Source organism: Mauremys reevesii, linkage group 1 (genome assembly GCF_016161935.1).
Source record: "Mauremys reevesii isolate NIE-2019 linkage group 1, ASM1616193v1, whole genome shotgun sequence".
Classification (NCBI taxonomy): Eukaryota; Metazoa; Chordata; order Testudines; family Geoemydidae; genus Mauremys; species Mauremys reevesii.
The window spans coordinates 177934349-177953872 of NC_052623.1; the positions used below are offsets into that span (position 1 = coordinate 177934349).

Consider the following 19524-nt stretch of genomic DNA (forward strand, 5'->3'; position numbering starts at 1 on the left):
ATCCCCATTGTGTGGTGTTTGTGTAACTGTCTTACTGAATTGTAAATCTCAAATTTTTGCAAGACAGCAACAACAACAAAATTGATTCAAATCAATCAAAATATTTTGTTTTTATAACTTGCAACTGTGTTTTGTTTCCTTTCATATCACTTTTTTAAATTTTAATGTTGTTTTTCTATAAGTAGCTCATATTACAAATCAAAATGTTGTTTTCAACTGGGAAACTGGAATTTTTAATTTTGAAAATGTTGAAATAGGACAACAATCTTTTTTCTTTTTTTTTTAAATTGAGAATTTTTTCAAAACCAACTCTTTCCCAAAAATAGGCTTGGGGGGGGGGGGGAACAGTTCACTCAAAAAGTCCAACTCAGATCTATTTACTAGACACTTTTTAACCACTTTTTTCCTCTTTAAAGTCACCATGCTTTTTATCCCTTATAAAACTTCTGGAGAAAATAGTCTTGCCAGAAAGTCTGAAAAGAAGAGACTGCAAGCTTTGTCATTTGTGTTTTGCGGCACTAGGAACTCTGAAATAGGAACCACAAGAAATTAATATTCTTGGTTTAGCTCTATAATATGTTCTTAGGTCTCAGTCATGCAGAGGGATAAAAGTTCTATCACTTCCTGACATTGTGCTCATGGTTGCTACAGCATCATAGGATTAACACTGGCTGCAAAAGGTGGTGTCAACCTCAGCAAAAAGAACAACAAAAACCCGTTGTGCTGTAGCCAAGCACCGAGCAGACTAATAGGATCAAACTTCTTTAGATTTGGAAGGAGCTAGATTCATGGAGTTAAAGGATTCAAAACTATTTTGGGATTCACAAAACCATTTTAAGTCATAAACGTTTTTTCTCTTGTAATGTAAGCCAAAGTTTGTTTTTCCTCAATACGGACACAGTTTTTAAAAAAGGGGGGAAAAACACTTTTTCCCCCAAGAGAAGCCTTTGCTCCATTTTAGGAATATGATTTTTTTCTCCCCCCTCCTTATAGGAAAGTTGTGTAGAATTTAACAGAAAATGATCTCTTTTCTGTAGTTTTTTTTTAAATAACCCTATAGATTTTAATAGAGAATATTTTTCTATAGAATGATATAGAATGATTGAAAAGACCTATAGAGAGGTCTTTATTAAATTCTGTGGGTTTTTAGTGTAATTTCTATAGCTCTCTCATGTTCTATGAAAAGTCTTCCATAAGGTTAGAAGATAGATATTCTATTGTGACTGGCTGCTGGAGGGGCTACACTGAGGTTGCTCAATCAGAGCAAACTGCAATGAGTGGGGCAGATGATCCCCAAAACTGATGGTTAGATTTCCCAAGCCATCAACAAAACAGCTTCTACAATACCTTATTGGTTACCCAGAAGCCAAAAGTACAGTTCCTTAAAGCAACCCAGCCTTGGGCTCCCACCCAGACAGCTAAGTCAAATATGATGAGGATTACTGAAAATCTTGTTCATCGTATATAAATTTCTACCAGTTCCAAGGGACTGGACACATTACCCACCAGGTTAATGTACATTTTAGATCGTACCCAAAAAAATGCTTACAGCCAATTCTTATTAACTAAACTAAGATTTAATAAAAGGAAAGAAAGAGTTATTGTGGTTAAATATAATTATACATACAGAGCAGAGTAAAGTACTTAGGTCAGTTTCATAGTAGAGATGGTGAGCTGATTTGTAGAAAGTTCCTCCAGAATCAGTTCCATAGATTATAATCCAATAAGCAGTTCCTGTATAGAGATTTTTTTTTTCATTTTTTCCCCTGAGAATTAGCAGAGTAATTCAGACTGGAGCTGGAGACATCAGTCTTAAGACTCAAGCTTTCCCTGATGAAGTTTAAGTAGATCTGAGATAACAGGATTGGAGCCCTAGAGTTCTTTTACAGATCTCTGTCAGGCTGTGATAGTCTTTTGAAAATAGTCAGCACAGCAAACAGGCATTCATTGGATGAAGAATAGTAATATACATTGTGGCTTTGAAGTCAATTCTATTTCTTATGTATACATACATGATTAGTTGCATTGATTAGCATAAGGCAATTAATTCAAGAAGTTCATAGGTAGGTTACTATAAACTTCAAAGAGAAATAAAGACAATGATATTATCATACCATATGTTTCATCTAAATATTCATATTCCCTTTTGATCTCTGAATCAATGGAATAGAGTGACAGGAACCAAAGTTTAGCATCTACAAGCTAATCTGGTTACAGCATTAAGATCTAACAAGATATAGGTAAACACAGACAAATACAATCAGTATCTTCTTCTAATTCTCTAATGATACAAGTCTACATTTCTAAGCTCTAGTTTATCTAGCATGGCTTTGTAAGCTATTTATAAGGAATGGCTTTGATTACCATTTATATACTTACATTTAGCTTGCTAGTTGCTTACTCCTCGCTGGCTCAGTGTCACATCCATATTTATTTTTATTAAAGACTTTCTCTCTCTCTCTCCACATACCCTCTTTTCCTTTTTTCAGCCTTTCTGGATTTGTTTTTCGCTCTGCCTGCTCTTTGCTTCCCATTTTTTTATCATCTTTACTAAGCAGAAGGTAACTGTAATATTTGCCATACCAATTAAACCTTCAAATTCATGGGACCTGATCCATCCTTAGTGAAGTACCAGTGATTTCAAAGGTGAATCTGGCACATGGCGTTTTGGTTTGAGAAATAAGCAAAATAAATTAATCAATCCCTACTATAGATGAATGTCTTGCTGAAGAAAATTAAAATATGTAGCAGCCTGATGTTCTCATTTCTGTCAAAGTATGTTATTCAGTTATTTTCTTTTGTTTTAGATAAACTAGTATACAAGAATCAAGTCAGAAGAATTGGCATAAAACCTGAAGCAGAAACATATGGTGTAGAATGATGAATCAACCATATCAGAGCTAATGATTTATGAATTCCTTATATAATGGACAATCTAGCCTAGTCTAGTTGGTCATGAAAAACATGGAATTTGTGGCTTCCAGATTCTACTACAATAACTATTATAAAACATTGCTGAGGTTTTCTGGGGAGAGTTGGTCATAGAACCAGAATTTCCATCCTGTGAGAAATTCTAATGCTTTGTTTTTGTACCAAATCAGAATGAAAAATTAAACATCAAGATTTTTCACGGAACAGAAATTCCATATATATCCATGTCTATAGCTAGATAGATTTGGAAAATTTTGCAGTGTTTCTTTTCATTAATGTTAAAACCTTATGATATATGTTAAATGTAATATTATAATTAATATAAATTGAAACAACACATTTTGACCACGTCAAAATGCAAATTTTTGACATTTGCAAAACAAAATGACAACTCTGAAACAATTTTGTTTCAATACTTTTCTATGGAAAATTTTGTTCGTGTGAAACTCTTTTCCAATGGAAAACTGTCAAACTTTTCAACCAGTTCTAGTTTAGCATCTGTTTTCTTTTGGACTGTCCTTGTTGTGTTATGCTCAGGGAAGATCACCACCTAATTCCTCCTGGAACTTTACAGCAAACAATGAAGAGGCAGCTCCCATGAATTTGTTCTTTATTTTCTTGGGGGTCAGAGTATGTTAGGGCAGGACTGGGAGTCTCACACTGATTTTACACTAGTGTAATTCCGTTGTCTTCAGTGGAGTTATTGGTTGTTCCTGATTTACACCAAAATGTGAGCTGAATCAGGCATTAGGAGACAGTTCTATAAATGTCCATATCAGTTAGACTGGTTTAAGAAAGCTGATAATTGCTGGCTTCAATATCAGGTCTCAGGGCTTTAATCCAAGAAGCTCTCAGTAACCTGGAACACTACAGTTGCCTGGCAACAACCAAGAGACTTGAGTTAAATGACTAAATTCATAAATACTATGCTTGACAGAGAAGTAGCATTTTGCAGAAAACATGTGGAAATGTATTAGATTTATCAGATTCAGTTGGCTTTCTGACTGATCACCTCTATATCTTGATTTCAGTTGCAATTAATACAACAAGGTACTAAAATTTGAAGTAGGCAACTTTTCCGATTAAAACCTCCCAAAGTTTTAATTAAAAATATGCATGATGCTTTTATAAGCATCCAATTCAGTGGACTTTAAGTATGAGTTTTACCATTTAATCTGAAATAGTCAATTCACTGTATGTTACTCTGTATGCTAAAGAGTTGTCTTTGGGAATAATTGCTATTTAGGTTTATAAAGCATTCATTAAATGTCTGCTAAATTACATAAAGATCATAATGGGCATTTAATGGATGCTTTTTAAAGGGAACTAGAAATTACTTTGGATTATAAGTAACTGTGGGTTTATAAAGCTATCATTATATGTCTATTAAGGCCATTTAACTTAAGTGTTCCATAATTAGAGACGAGAGAGAATTTTAATTGCACATTTGCAAACTGCTAGCTGGGATTTCTAAATACAGTCTTCATTTTACCCGCTATAGGAAAGGTTTTTTTAAAACTAATATTCGGCCAGGCTATATATGATTACATGGGGTAACATTCACATGAAACAATGCATCTTTTTCCATATGATGAGACCTAAATAATAATTATTTCAGAATATCAATAAAGGAAATGTATGGAGCTGATACCCCTGTTCATTAACTATTAAACTTGCTTCTGGATGAGAACTACTTAGCCCAAGATATTGACAATGAGCTACAGAGCCTTTCACCTCCAGGTCGTTAGCTCAAATCAGGTTTTGGTCAGAATGACAATTAGAAAGTCATCCTCTGACTGTTCAGCTTTCATCCAGTTCCTATACATATGTCTGCATCTTAAAAATATCACACTAATTGCTTCTCTTATTGACAGTCTCAGCAGAGATGCTAAAGATTCTTTTCAGCAAGGAAAAGAAAAATTACTTTTTTGCCCATAGGGATGCTTCACATCAGTCAAGGTTAGCAGGAAATTACAAGGAAGCTTGCCCTGTCTCTGTCTCTGCCCTGCCTTTATCAATAAAAATATTTCAGTTCCTAAAATTCACTTTAAGAAAAAAATCTTTAACTGTTAGTCAAAACTCCAATTTCCTGTTAAAAAACAACTTTTTGTGTGAGAGAAAAGTGTCAACTTTTCATAGAAAATTTTGATTCTCAAATATTGAAAATGTTTAAGGTTCAGAAATGTTGATGCAATATCTCATAGAAGTTCTGGTCTACACATAGCTATGTCAGTCAAGGATATAAAAAAAAATCCACATATTTGACCATTGTACCTTTGCCAACAAAACCCACAGTGTACATCCTATATCAATGGAAGAGGGCCTCTGTCAACATAACTAATTTAATTCAGGGCTGTTGTGTTCAACATGACAAAACAAATCCTTGTGTCGATATAGGCTGTGTCTACACTACAAAGCTAGGCTGACATACCTATGCTGGTATAGTCTCTGTAGTTCAGACATATCCTTAAATCCAGTTCCCCTCTATGGCAGGATTCTTCAACATTTCCCATAGTGCTCTACAATGGCTCGATAAGAGGGAGGTGATAGAGCATCATGGGAGACCAGCGAGGCCCATAGAAGAGAAAGGGGACGTGAGGCACTTCAACATTTCTCAATTGAAATGTTCAGTTTTAAGACCTCCAAAAATCTGTATATTTATTGCTGACACTGAAATTTTCTAAGGGAGAGGAAGGATTATGATAAACTCTAATATTAACTCAATATATCTGCACTAAAGGATTGTCTCCTGGAAATCTCTGAAGAATGCTGTACTTGAAGAAAATTCTGTTTACATACCCTTTTTTCCCATTGCATTTTTTCATTTCCAGACTGTGTATTATTATTTTTATTTTATTCAATTCAGTCTTATTTTTTTCAGTTTTGGTCATTTCCTTCTTTATGTTCTGACATCATAATGTTTATTTTTTATTGTTAGGCTATGTCATCTTTAGTATTCATCCATTTTTCCTCGTGTTTATTTTTAAATATTAATCTGTTCTGTTCAAAGTCTTATACCACACCCAGCATGGTAGAATGAGTACCGTCCAAAGGTGAATAAAGTGATATGACTAGCATCTGTCACATGTGGTTCTCTTTCAGTATTCAGTTTTGGTTTTTGCACTTTTGATTGGTAAATTGTTGGGTTTTAATCTGGCTTCTGATTCTGATTTAAACCGGTCAAACCAATCTATCAATCTACCAATGACTGAGCCAGGCATAGTACAGTGGTTGCATGATTTCCGATACCCTCTTCTAACTATTAGACTATTCTGCATCTAAAGTTCATCTACCGAAGTTGTTTATTTCCCTTTTAAATCCATATGCCTTTGAGACTGCGACAAATTAAAGTGGTACCAGCAGTGAGTAAATTTGCTGATGATACATTTTGTAGCTGTGTAAGGTTTTGCTGTGATCACTGTGATATAATTTACCTGACCTTGTTTTTCATTGTGTGATTATCTTTCCTTTTTCCCTCACCAGGGGCCACTGAGAGTGGGAGTTCTGGATCTGTGGTTTTTTTTTTCACTTTTAGTAACAAAGATCAGTTCTCTTCTCTGCCTGAATCACAAGGGCAGAACAGGAAGCTAAACATCTATCACAAGATTAGTTCATGTAGTGAACTCTTACAACATGTACTCAGCCCTCCATTCTGCCAAGGTTCTGGATACAGAGCAGAATCCCAATCAGAGGTGTTGCCTGTACAAGTGGTCTGGACATGTCATCAGTCTAGTCCCTATAGTGACAGTGGAGGCAGACATGGAGGTAAGGGGGCTGGGGAAAAAAAGCTGGAGAAGGAGATTGGGGAAAAAGGGAGATGGAAACATAGAGAAGATTTGGGGGGTGGGGGACTGGATTAGAACTAGTGGCAGGAAGGAGTGGCAAAAGGGAGAGAAAGGAGGAATAGGGAAAGAGCAGAAAACAGAACTGGGGGAGAAAGCACTGAAGCAATGAGGTCAGAGTAGGGGAGGGGAAAAAAGAGAGCTAAGAGAACAAAAACAAATGGAAGGGAAAATAAAGAGAGGAGAATGAGGAAAGAAAAGAGAAGGCAGTTGGAAAGCTAGCTAGGTGGCTAGATGAGAAAAAGTGTGCTAGCAAGTCTGTCAAGGAAAGAGGGCAGGCAAGAAGAGAACCTGCCCATGGAAATGAGCAGCTGAATTCTTATTTCTATTGCACGGTGGGCAGGGCGTAGCTTGCCTTAAGCAGAAATGCAGGGGAGTCAAGGATGGAAGCTACTTTTTTTTTCTAGCACAGAAAGTGGGACTATACCAACAGTGCCATATGCTGTCATAAAAAGAACATTGGAAAGCCTGTTTCTTTTTCTATTTTGCCTTTTAGAGAATTGCCGGCAAGGTCTGTATGTATCTTGTTAAAGCTGGAGTTTGAAAGGAGAATGTATTCTGCCATTGACTGAGAGCTGTCTCCATTCCCTCCTTGTCAGGGAGCTTTGGCTCAGAGCCTCACTTTCCGAGTGGTCAGAGCAATTTGGTAGTGTATATTAGGTCATATCTCACTTTTCTGTAATAAGATCATTTTTCCTATAGTTGAGTTTGTGGTATAGGTATAAGTGCTCACATCGAATGAAAATCCTGTTTTCCATTTCCCTGTTGCACATAATAGCTGTGTATTTATGTTTCATAAAGGAAGTCAGTATTTACTGTTATGTGATTTGTAATTTATTCTGTTAGGGTATTTTGGTAGAATGTTCTGGGTTTATTAATTGATGAGACATTAAAGCAATACCCTTCCTGTCTGATTTAAAAGATACTTAGCCTCCAAAGTATGTGAGTGTCTATGGCCTTTCTTTACTTGTGTTGCTAATGATGTCCAGCTACAACAGAAAGTGAAGAGAAATAAAGCAAGCAGCGCAGGACCTGATCTATGCCAGTAATAACAAAGGAAAGGGTAAGAAGAATCTAGGGTCCAGAAAAGCACATAATTGTGACAGCAAGAATTCTTGCTGTGGAAATGGTGAGTTTCCCAGGACACATCTGTGGGTCTTTAAGATACTAGTTTGCAATAAGAAGTTTGCATCTGCAATCTACTTACAATATAAGAAAATTTGCTAACAGCTTTTAAACCATCTGCAGTACAAAAAGAAACAGCACACACTAGTAGGAAAGTGATTTCCTACATGAGTTCAGCATTATCTTCCACAATTATTCACCGCTTTACTACCTCCTTCAGCACATTTGTTGCTGAGCCGAAGCATGGTTTCTGACAAATACTCGTAACTTCAGCAAGGAAGTACCAGCTGGTTACTACCATAATAAAATATGGAAGTATGTGATGCTTCCTTTTAAAACTGCAATCCATCAATCACCACAAGTTTCTAAAAAGTCATAAGCTTCACTGGCTTAAGATAAAAACTATGTTGTATTAATCTACTTAGCTTCTAATGAATCAACTTTATTTTTTCTATCTTAAAAGTTAAAGCAGTACAAAGGGGAGCTCAGAAAAAGACTGAGTCAGCAGCTACCCCTCTTCAGTATTTTATTTTTATAGAAAGGATCTGCCAGTCAGAACTTGTGCTGTTTACCTTCCTTTCCAGAATTCTACTATTTCTTCCTTTCAAAAATTCTTCATCCTTCTAGAAATAAAACCCTTCCATATATGCATGCATACATAGTGTACAGGTTGTTAAAATCTTGGAATATGTTACCACTCACTCAGCCTTAAACATTTAACAATTTTTCAATTTGATGGAATATGACAACAGATATTTAATAGGATATTAAAAGAAAATATCATGGGGTAAAATCCTGGCTCCATTACTCAATGGCAAAACTCCTGTTGACTTCTATGGATGCAGATATTGCTAATATTGTTTTCTAAGGTCAAACACTGGTATGAGGCTGAGACATTCTGAAATATGCTCTGTCTTCAGTTGTGGTCATTCTTATATCGGATTACTTCTTTAAGGCTAAATTCTTTAATACTTATTCAGGCAAAGTTTCCATTGGAATCTATCTCTTGCAATCAGTGAAATTGTTGTCTGAGTAAGGAATAATTCAGCACAATTCAGGAATTGTCCTATGCTGTTGCATCTTTTGTTTATTTTGTTGCTTGTCTTTATTGTTGGTGGAAAGAAATACATTTGATATGTTTAAACATTGGAAGCTAAGCATGCAATTCAGTTTTGGAACTTAGTAAAGCACAATTAAAGGGAAAGAATTGGGAAAAGAAATAAAAGCTAAATTGGGACCAGTCGTGACAAAAATAGAATTGAGAGACATTCTGGTGTCCTGTCTGTGGGTGAATGCACTGCACTGCAAAGGGCCAGCACAGACCTAATGTAGCACCTCAGTCCTAGTTAAGACCTTCAAAATATTACTGATATGGGACTTGAATGGTGCACTAGCCTTGTGCAGAGAACCATCACAAGCCCAATGCACCATTCAAGGGCAAATTTTATCCTGTATGGATTCCAAGATTATTAAAGCCAGCTCAGATTATTCTGATCATGTAGTCTGACTTCTCTAACATAGGTTATGCAATTTTACTCAGTAATTCATTCTTTCAGCCCATAACATCTGGCTGAACCAGGCAATACTTTATAGAAAGATATCAAATCTTGGTTTACACACTTGAAATCGCAGAAAAGGCACTGCATCTCTTGGTAAATTGTTTCAAAGGCTAATTACCTTCACTGTTAAAAATTTGCACCATATTTCTAATCTTCATTTGGCTAGATTCAGCAATTAGATCTCACTATACCTTTCTCTGCTAGATTAAAAAGCCTTCAACTATCAGAAATCTCCCCCCACCCCCATGTAGGTACTTAAAGACTGATCAAGTCACCTCTTAACCTTGATTTGAGTATGTTAAATATAAAATGAGTTTCTTAAGTTTCTCACTGAAAGGAAGGTTTTTCAAGCCCTCAAATCATTTTATACTTCTCTTCTGAACCTTTTCCAGTTTTTCAACATTGTTTTTGAATTGTGGAAACCAGAACAGGACACAGTATTCCAGTAATGGTCTTATTCATACTGCATATGCAAGTAATACCACTTCCCTACATCTAGTTGATATTCCCCTGCTTATATATCCAAGGATTGAGTTAACCCTCATGAACATCACACTGGTAGCTCATGTTCAATTGGTTTTCTACCATGACCACTGATTATTACTTATTGTCACTACTTTCAAGGATACCGTTACTGTGTCATGTCATATTTGCCTCCTGTATTTGGCAGTCATAAGAATAGCCATACTGGTCATTGAAACAAATCCAAATGGTGTTTAAACTAAAAACTACTTCGAGCCCATGAGAATTTGTTTGCATATTCTTTTATTTTCTTAGAAAATAAATCATAGTTACATTGTACACTAATTATCACATATAAATATTTAACCATTTTGTTAAGTATTTCTAAATTGCATATTAAGTAGACACTTTAAACAGGAAATTATATTTGCCAGGTTTTGACTATATTCTTCTCCTATGGTTCATCTTTTGGTCAACTTTTTAGCATATGTCATAGATGTCTAAGTCTTTATAGACTTTAATTGCATGGATTTTATGGCTGCTGACAGCATAAGGATAAAAAGATTAATCCCTGCTGCAATTCCTGAATGTATCAGGGCCTTTTAAATATTTCAATCTTGTACATTTTTCTAAAAGGTTCATTTAAATGCACAGTAGCACATTTTGATTGACTGCCATTCACACTTATTCTGTGGGCAAATGAACGGAGGAAACATCAGTCAATGTATAGAAAAAAAAAATCCACTCGTAATACTGCAAGAGCCAGTGTGACTAGAAGATAAATTTAAGTCATGTAGTCCTTACTCAAAAAGTCAATCAGAGATTTCTCTAAGACCTGGAGGACTGGAACCCCTAACAACCCTCTATGGGCAGAGCAAGTTGCAGGTACTAAAGGAAACATAAGGATTGAAAATTTCAATAATTCATTTTATAATATTACAGATAATCAGAATTTCCCCCAAAATCATTAAATCAAAATTTTCTGTAAAAAAAATCAGTTTTGCCCCTTCCCTTCACCTCTTCTCCCTCTCATCCCCCCCCCCCCCTCGTTTTTTTTTCCTTTTGGTCAAAAACCAGATTTATTTTTTTTTTGGCTTTTGGCAGTTTTCAGCCAACTGAAAAAAATTATTTTCAAGTTTTTGCTTTTCTGATGAAAAGCTGACTTTTTTTGTAGGAAAGCAGACACTTTCTGCAAATAGTTTCATTTAGAAGAAAATCCAATTTTCCATTAAAATATGTTTCAACTAACAATTTTCAAGCAGCCCTATACGGTATGCCACTTATATTAATTTTTTTTTCAAATAAACTTTTAATTCCATTTTTGGGCTCCTAAATTCAGTTTCTAAGTTATTACCTGTAAATAAAATATTTTTCCATCTATATGTACATTAAAATCATTGTGGCTTTTTGCTTATTTAAAAGAAAATATATCATTTGCTTTGTGGAAAAACACCCTAAATATTGCAATTTCCTAACTAACATGTATTTGAAACTACAGAACAGAACAAAAAGTAGTCTATTGGAAAAACTTGCAGGGGATGGGGAGGGACAGAAAAAAAACAAGCTTCTATTCATGATGGGTATATATAGTTTGTGTAAACAAACAATCTATGGTAGCATTATTTATCAAGTAAGTTAAAATGCAGGTGTAATTGGGTGCTGATGGATACAGGACAATCCCACTGCAGATTATAGAACTTCCATTATTCTCTTAATAGGATCAGTGCTATTCAGAAATAATTACAGAACTAAGGATTTTTACCTCTTATTTCCTGAGTACTCTTGAAACTAGCTTAATTCTGAGAGAAGCAGAACAGGTTGATACCTTTGAGTTTTGGCTAGCACATGCTAACAGATCAGTGGAAAATGTCTACAAAACTTTCCAGCAGAATAGCTACGCTCCATGCCAAAACAGCTAATGAACCGAAGAGGGAATAGGAAGCACTGAATAAACAATAGTGTTATTGTTTTAAAATGTATATTTATTGGTTCAGACCCCAAACTACTTAAGATCAATATTGTCCCTAACTTTAATGTCTTGCTCTGTATATGCAAATTGTTTTGAGGTTTTATGGGGGGTTTTTTGCATAGTTTTGAATCAATGCCATCTGTTGTAGTTTTTTTAAATGTGCATATTATTGTCTCAATGAAAATCCTACATTTGATGTAAATGAAAACAAGTATTTCAAATGCTACTTTTTTACCTGGTATCAGATGGCATTATGGTGTCATTCATTCTTCCTTCTTTTCTTCCTTCCCATTTTACAGGCAGCTGATAGAACGATGTAACTGTGTCCCAGCTGGTGCACAGTGCAAACCAGAGGGAAAATCTGTAACAACAGAAATCAGGAATAAGGTGAACCCAGGTGCAGATCACTACTTTCCCAGGGGTTCACAATAACTACACAGACAGAAGGTACATTATAGAGAAAGTGGATGTCCTTATATTACATTTAAGGCCTTGTCTACATGAACAAACAAAGTGCTTCCCCCCCCACCCAATAATGTAGCTAAATCAAGCTGATTTAACTTGACTGGAAACCCCACTTATCAGTGTAGATATACAGTAGGTTAACACCTTTAGCTTTATTTTAGTAGTTCAAATTTAAGATAGTTTGAATGAGCTTTTTCAGTTTGAAGGTGGAGGGAAGCACCTTTTTCCTAGTTGATACAAGGTCTGATAGGATGGCTACAGTGCAATTTTTAGTAAAACACATTAAATTAAACGAGTTATAAATTGTAGCATTGGCAGGGTACAGATATGTGTTCCAGGTAGTATCTAACAAAGTTGAACATGACAAGGAATAAACATTTGTATAGCGTCTACACTAGAATTTACACTCATGTTAGTTACTGCACTTTTAAAAATTCAAGTGTAGACATACTCTAAGGCAACCTACTTTCCTTCTCCAAGGAACACATGAGCAGGGCAGATGGCAGTAAACTTTAGTAGGCTGACCCAGCTTTAAAATACATACAGTAATGCCGGAAGTAGCAGGAAATTGCCAGGTGAGTAGTTGCCAGTGACAATCTGTTTATCACGTACCAATAAACTGTTGGATTTATAATAATAACAATACTTAATTATTATATAGCACTTTTCCTCCACTGATCTCCAAGTGCTTTTAAAAGGAGTCTAGTAGCATTATCCTAATTTTACAGATGAGAAAACTGATGCCAGAGAGATGAAGGGAGTTGCTCAAGGTCACCCAGCAGGCCGGTGGCAGAGCCAGGAATATGCATGACTTTGTTCCTCCCCCTAAATTCCCTCAATAATCTTTTGTAATTTATTTGGTACTTTGTTGTGCAAGACTATATTTTTTTCTTTGAGTGGTGTTTCCTATTATCCTTTTTTTTTCTCCCACCATCTGCGTACCAGCGTTCACTGCTCTGTGATCAGTAATGACCATACAATTTCCTCATCCTTTTGTTGTACTTCTGTAAGTAAAAACTAAGCCCCATATTTTGTAATGAGCACTTCACAGACAGATCCTGTGCCTGCAGCAAGCCCCACTGACTTGCTTGGGTCTCTTCTTGAACAGGGATCCATCTGTAAGGAGTTGACTGCAGAATTAGGGCTTGGGTAGGTTCTCAGGCTTTGGACCAGCAGGAGTTGCAAGGACTCAGATCTCATCAAGATGTCCCATTATTTATTATTTGTAGTGTTAGTAATTGTTACCGGAGATGTATTGCTGCAAAGATGGCCATGCTGCTGAGCGTCTGCTACTGACTATGTGTATATTTCCATGATCCATTTTGGAAGGGGGGAACACCATTTTCTTCAAGAGCTCTATGCCCCTATTTCCCCCAACCAGTAAGGGTTTCTTTTTATTAGGACATAATTCTTTCCAAATATATGGCTCTCTTCAATACCCCCACAGTAAGAGAGAGTGAAATTCAGTGTCAACATTTGCCTTGCTTGTTTTGCTTTGTGACTACTTACAGGTATGGAATATATCACTCTACAAGCTAAACTCTCTGACCAGATCCAAGACTGTAGATGATTTGTTCCATGTGAAGATAAATCCTACCAACTGCTGTATTATTTTTCATGTCATCATAGTCAGTCAGACAAGAATTCTTTAAGTAGCTTTAAAAAAACCCAGCCTTCCTCCTCCCCATTGCCCATGCATACATACACACAGGTATACATTGAAAAGACATAAACTGTCTCTACAGCTGCATGGCAAGAATGTCTTGAAAGATGTGTCCATCATATTATAAAGCCCTTTCTGGCCTCAGTGCTACTGATACTGAAATGTTCATGATTATGTTCATGAACTATTTCTTAGAGGCATATAGTCAGTGCAGCTGATTCAGCAGTGATTTATTCCTGTTGCATACCAATATAAATCCACTTACGTCACTGGAGTACCATTCTGTAAAACTGGAGTAAGTCAATGGTGTTTCAGTCTAACTGAATCTTTGCCTTCCCCTTCCCTAATTGTTTTAAGACTGTACAGAACTGTCAGAACATGAAGCACTTGATTTGTAGAAGTGGATGGCCTCATTTTAATTCCTGCAGCAGCGGGTGTAAAATTATGCCAATATATGATTTTTCATGCAAATAAAGGTGGGTACAATATTGGAGAGAAGTGAATAATGGAATGTGTTATTGCCTTTCTTTCCCTTTATTCAATGAGTCGCTGTCGTTGCTCTTTCATCAGAAAAAAATTGTGGAAACTGTTCTATTGGTCTGAAGTTTGACAAAACTTAGATATGAACCAGATTCTTGCCATCTGTCATGGTCCTTCTTCTGTTCACCACCACCCCTGCACTAAGGCACAAGATTTTGACATAAGAGAGAATCTGACCCTATACATTTATCACTCTTGGAAGCAAGAGAAGTGAGAAGTACCCGAGGGGAGATGAGCAGTAGAAAACAAGCTGAAAAAACAAATATCCCAAGAAGAGTCTCTCGTGCCCCAAACCAGCCTGATTTTTTCCAGCATCACTTTCTGCTTATTTGGGCTTGAGGCTGCTGTGCTGTGAAAACTGGAGGAAACTTTCTCTAACATAGTGATATTGAGAGATGGAAATGGGAATAAAAAATAGGGCACTCACTTGATTGTAGGAAAAATTAAAGACACACTTTAATATCAAACATGGATCCAAAGTTAGGTTTTGTAAAAGAAGCTTTGATAAAATCCAGTGCCAATAAACCTATTTCTATTATGCTTTTTTCTGATTCTAGTGGTAACTGTTTTATAGAACTTCCCTTGGAAGCTCCATAGAGCTCCAACATTGCATCCTGTTTAGTGTAGGAGACCTTGAGAGTGACGCTGATTGGTCAATAAAAGTGACACTGATTATTTTAATTTCATTGTTCAAGCTGTGAAAGATGCAAAAAATAAACCGGAGCATAATTCTCTTTTTTTAATTATTTTTGTTTTAATAATCTAAGCCTTGATTTGTAGAAAGGGTAGCATTTTTTTTATTTTTATTTTTTAGAAAACATATGGGCTCCCCTTCATTCTTGGTGTAATTTCAGTGATTGTTAATATGATCGTGTGCCATTAATAAGCTACTGGACCTTTTTAAAATAAGATGTGTTACTATGGAAACTTTGAGTCAGTTCCTCCATTTCCAAACTTCTGGGCCAAATTCTGCCCTCCCCTAAAAATGCAACACCCAGGTGTATTGAGAGAGAGAGAGAGAGTTTTCATGCAGCATCAATGATGTGATATGGGTGCAACTCGGGGCAGAATTTGAACCCAGAAGTCTCATTTCAGAGTATTATCTTGTTGACCCTATTTACTCTTTGCTGTTGGTGTCATAATGAAACCATATGCTTTTATTCGGTGCCTTTGCACGGTAGCTTCACTTGTTGCCACTAAGCACAGCTCTCCCCATCCGTGTTCAGCAATATAGAAATGGAGTACAGTGAGTAATGTGGTATAGAAGGATGATAAGATTGAGATATACATTTCAAACATTTGTTAACTGAACAGCCTTTCATAGCCAATGAAGTCTCCTCTAACTGTAGGTTTCAATTATCCTGATTAATAACCTTGCAAATGTCTATCATCAAGTCATAGGATCAGATGTATTCCTACAATAACCCAGTGTCCAGAAGCTTTCAAATACAATTTCTTTTAAAGTGCTTCACAGTCAAACAGTATCCTATCTTGCACCTGGGTATGCACAAATTATTTTTGTTCAAAGAGCAAATCGAAATGTTCTTTACCTGACAGACAGGTTAGAATTGTCAGTCGATGGTATTTTGAAACACCTAAAGAAAGCTAATAAAACACCTACTTTTTATTATTTATTTATTTATTTATTTATTTATTTTTATTTTCTGGATTTCAGGAAGATATGTTTACATTTCTTTCAGATAAAAAAGAGTTATAAATATCAGCAGATTTTCTCTCATCCCACAGGCTTATGTTCAAATTTCTGAAGTTTAAAGTTTTCTGTGGAAAGTAAATGCATGGAATTGCAAACACAATGCTGATTTCCTCCCTCAGTCAGATCTTTCATTAAGGACCTGGTTCAAGAGAAAAGAAACCTGTGAAAAATATAGTCCATGGCTTCATGTCCAGCAGACTTATTTATCCTCTGCAGGTCAGCCTAGCCCTCAAATTGTGGCTGGAACTGAAAATTTTGAGAAGATTGGTCATAAAGAGAGAAAAAAGTATGGAGGGCTCATACTAGTAAAAAGAAAATTTATTCCCAATTCATCATGTAAAGACAACTGATGTGTGGCTCTGCATGACATTGTCGGGAATTCAAAGTTACTCCATCCAAAACAAGAAGTAATTCCTCTATACATCAATAAATTTATAGTGACAATAATCCACCTCAAATTTGTCATTCTCATTTTCCTTCCATTTGGAGATTCTCCAGTTTCTTTTTGTGACAAGTTTCCTTTTCAAATTTCTCCTTTGAATGACACACTGCCATCTATAATCATCATGGATTCTGCAAGTCTTCAGTTTTGTTTACTGTGGTATGCTGGCAAGGCAGTGTGCATATATGCTACTGGATGTTGGACATTTTTTTTTCTTTTTTTGTGATCCTGGCTCCTTTTCGTGGCCAAGAACCAAAAAGATAAGTGCCTATACAGCTGCAAGTAACTGCTATTTTTCTTTTGGTTGAAGTGGAAGAAGCCTGAGATTTTAAAGCAAATGGGCCTTTGTTCAATCATGTATAGTACGTAGTAGGTGATGGGGGTGTCTTGTATTTATACATCCATGGGATCATCACACTATCTAGTGGAAGAAATTACTATGTATCCTCTCAGAAGGTCTCTTAAGTTTGTCAAAAAAAAAACCCTCTACCTATGTGAGAATTGTAAGTTCTGGAATGTGGTAAACCCCAGGACATTGTGTTGATGTTCCATTAGGTGGCACTGTTTCATCTGAGCTAATATTGAACCAGTGTCTTAGCAGCATGCTGCAGGGCATTTTCCTGCTGAAGCTAAAGTATTTTAGGTACGACAATGAATTGAGACCGCATGTGGTTATTAAAATATTATCTGATACAATATTGCAAAACTATATTAGTAGTGTTAGCCATGGGTGGATTCTAATTTAAGTAATAAAATTGTTTATCTAAAAATTGTTTCTTTATTTCCCATCAGACAACTTATTCTTTTTTCACTGTGCTCTGTAACAGTTTTCCTGAAACAGAATGGTTGATATGTTTTCTGTGCAATGCTATTTCATTGGTAGATGAGTGATTCTTGAATATGAAAAGTGTTCAGCCATGGGTGCTACGATGTTTTTTGTCTTTGATAATTTTTCTGAGAGAGTTCATTTGGAAGTGAAGCAATTGTCTGCTTCACTCACATGGTTGTTGGGGCATTTGATGCACTGGATGAGATTCACCATATGTTGTGACAGGCATGTGTAGGACTGATGGACCTTGAAAGGTGTGTTGTAACACTAGAGTTATGTCTGCACATTTTGTATCTGTTATGGCAGGGTCTGGTGCTGCTTTGAGTTGGTATGTTCTGGACTGTGGGGATCTTGCTTCTGATGATGATCTTGGTGAGGCTGAAGGGTTTTAAAGTACAGAGGAGGCAACATTTCTTTTCCAAAATGATCACTCTATTTTTCATCTCTTAGTCCTTGACCTCAAAGGAAACTTGCACAACACTCCCAAAGATGAGTCTGAGAGCTTAAATTCATAACTCTGCTAGACACTAAAAATCATGGACTGAACATAGACACTGGATTCATGGCTTATTACAATAATCTGTAACCGATTAACTCCCTTTTTTTCTCCTATAACTGCAGAAGTGTTAATGGGACACTCTACCTTGAATGGTCCTTAGAATATGTGCTAACTACTTATACTAAACAATCCATTCCACCTTGCATTTAGTTGTCACACTCTTAGGCTTTGTCTATACTACACAGCTTTTAGCAACATGGCCGTGTCAACATGGCCGTGTCGCTTAAAGTCAGGCACTGTAGCCGCTGTATGTCAGCAGTTTTGCCGACAAAATACTTCCACCCCCAAAGAATGGCATTCACATTGTCAACAGGAAAGCACTCCTGTCAACAACACGCTGTTCACACCGACACTTGCCATGGTAAAACTTTTGTCTTGGGGGGGGGAGTAGGACCTCTGAATGACAAAAGTTTTATCATTCAATTGCCAATGTAGACATAGCCTTAGTATTCCCAGAATTGAAGAAGAGCCCCATGTGGATAGAAAGCTTGTCTTTCTCTCACACAGAAGTTGGCCCAATAAAACATATTAACTCCCCACCTTGTCGCTTTTTAATATCCTGGGACAGACACTACTGCAACTAAAATGAACATGTTAACCTCCTGTCTAAAGACATTTATCTCACCGAAAGTCCTCCTGAGCACTTTCCATCAAGGCTGGTTTGAGATCTATTTTCATGAATGCAGCTACACTATTTACTTCCAAGGTGCAGAATGACAGGGTGTCATCTTTGCCATCTAGAAATACCCCCAAAGTCCATTGTCTTTTACACATAGACAGGATAACCTCCTATGGATTGCTTCTGCCTCCCTCTCCCCCATCCCCAAGTGCTCCTTTCCTGCTGATTTCACATCTCTTTAAAAATTGACTTCATATGTAAATGAGTATCCATTGAGTTAGCTTACAATGCTTAATTTACATGTCAATGGAGAGATAAGTAAATAAACATCTCTTGGCTGGCAGAAAATTTGTTTTTCACCTGTGCTGGTAACTAATACCCTGATACAGACTCTAGGAGCATATTTTCAGTATGTATATACATACATTTCACAGTGATATTAATAACCAGTGAGTCACCGCCTTTCAGTTGAGACCTAATGTGACATTCTGTGGTGAAACAGAATATACGTACCAGAATCAGGATATGCATGTAACCCTCTTGCCAATTAGCATTAAGATGATCTCAGGTTACAGTAAATATTCTTGCTAAATATATTAAATGGAGTATTTTATCTATTCTAAAGCATTTCAATATTTGTTAGTTGTAATTACAGAATAATGTTCCCCTATCCCACATCCCTACCTCAGTTTTGGATTTCTACTTGCTGAGAAATATTTGCAATAGAGTTCGGTCTGGTTTTAAGATAACCCATCACGCGATTGTCCCTTCTTGTCCATTGAAACTGCCCTCATCAATATTATTT

At 36.3% G+C, this 19524-nt stretch overlaps 1 long non-coding RNA gene across 1 annotated transcript in view; it reads right to left on the minus strand.

Moving 5' to 3' along the window:
* Window positions 1-18927, minus strand: part of LOC120391707 — a 32453-nt gene extending 13526 nt beyond the window's left edge. The window contains exons 1-2 of the long non-coding RNA XR_005591442.1: window positions 18726-18927; window positions 12124-12249 (exon numbers count right to left, since the gene is read on the minus strand). This is a non-coding gene — a long non-coding RNA (uncharacterized LOC120391707). The remainder of the gene's footprint in view (window positions 1-12123; window positions 12250-18725) is intronic.
* Window positions 18928-19524: the final 597 nt, after the last annotated feature.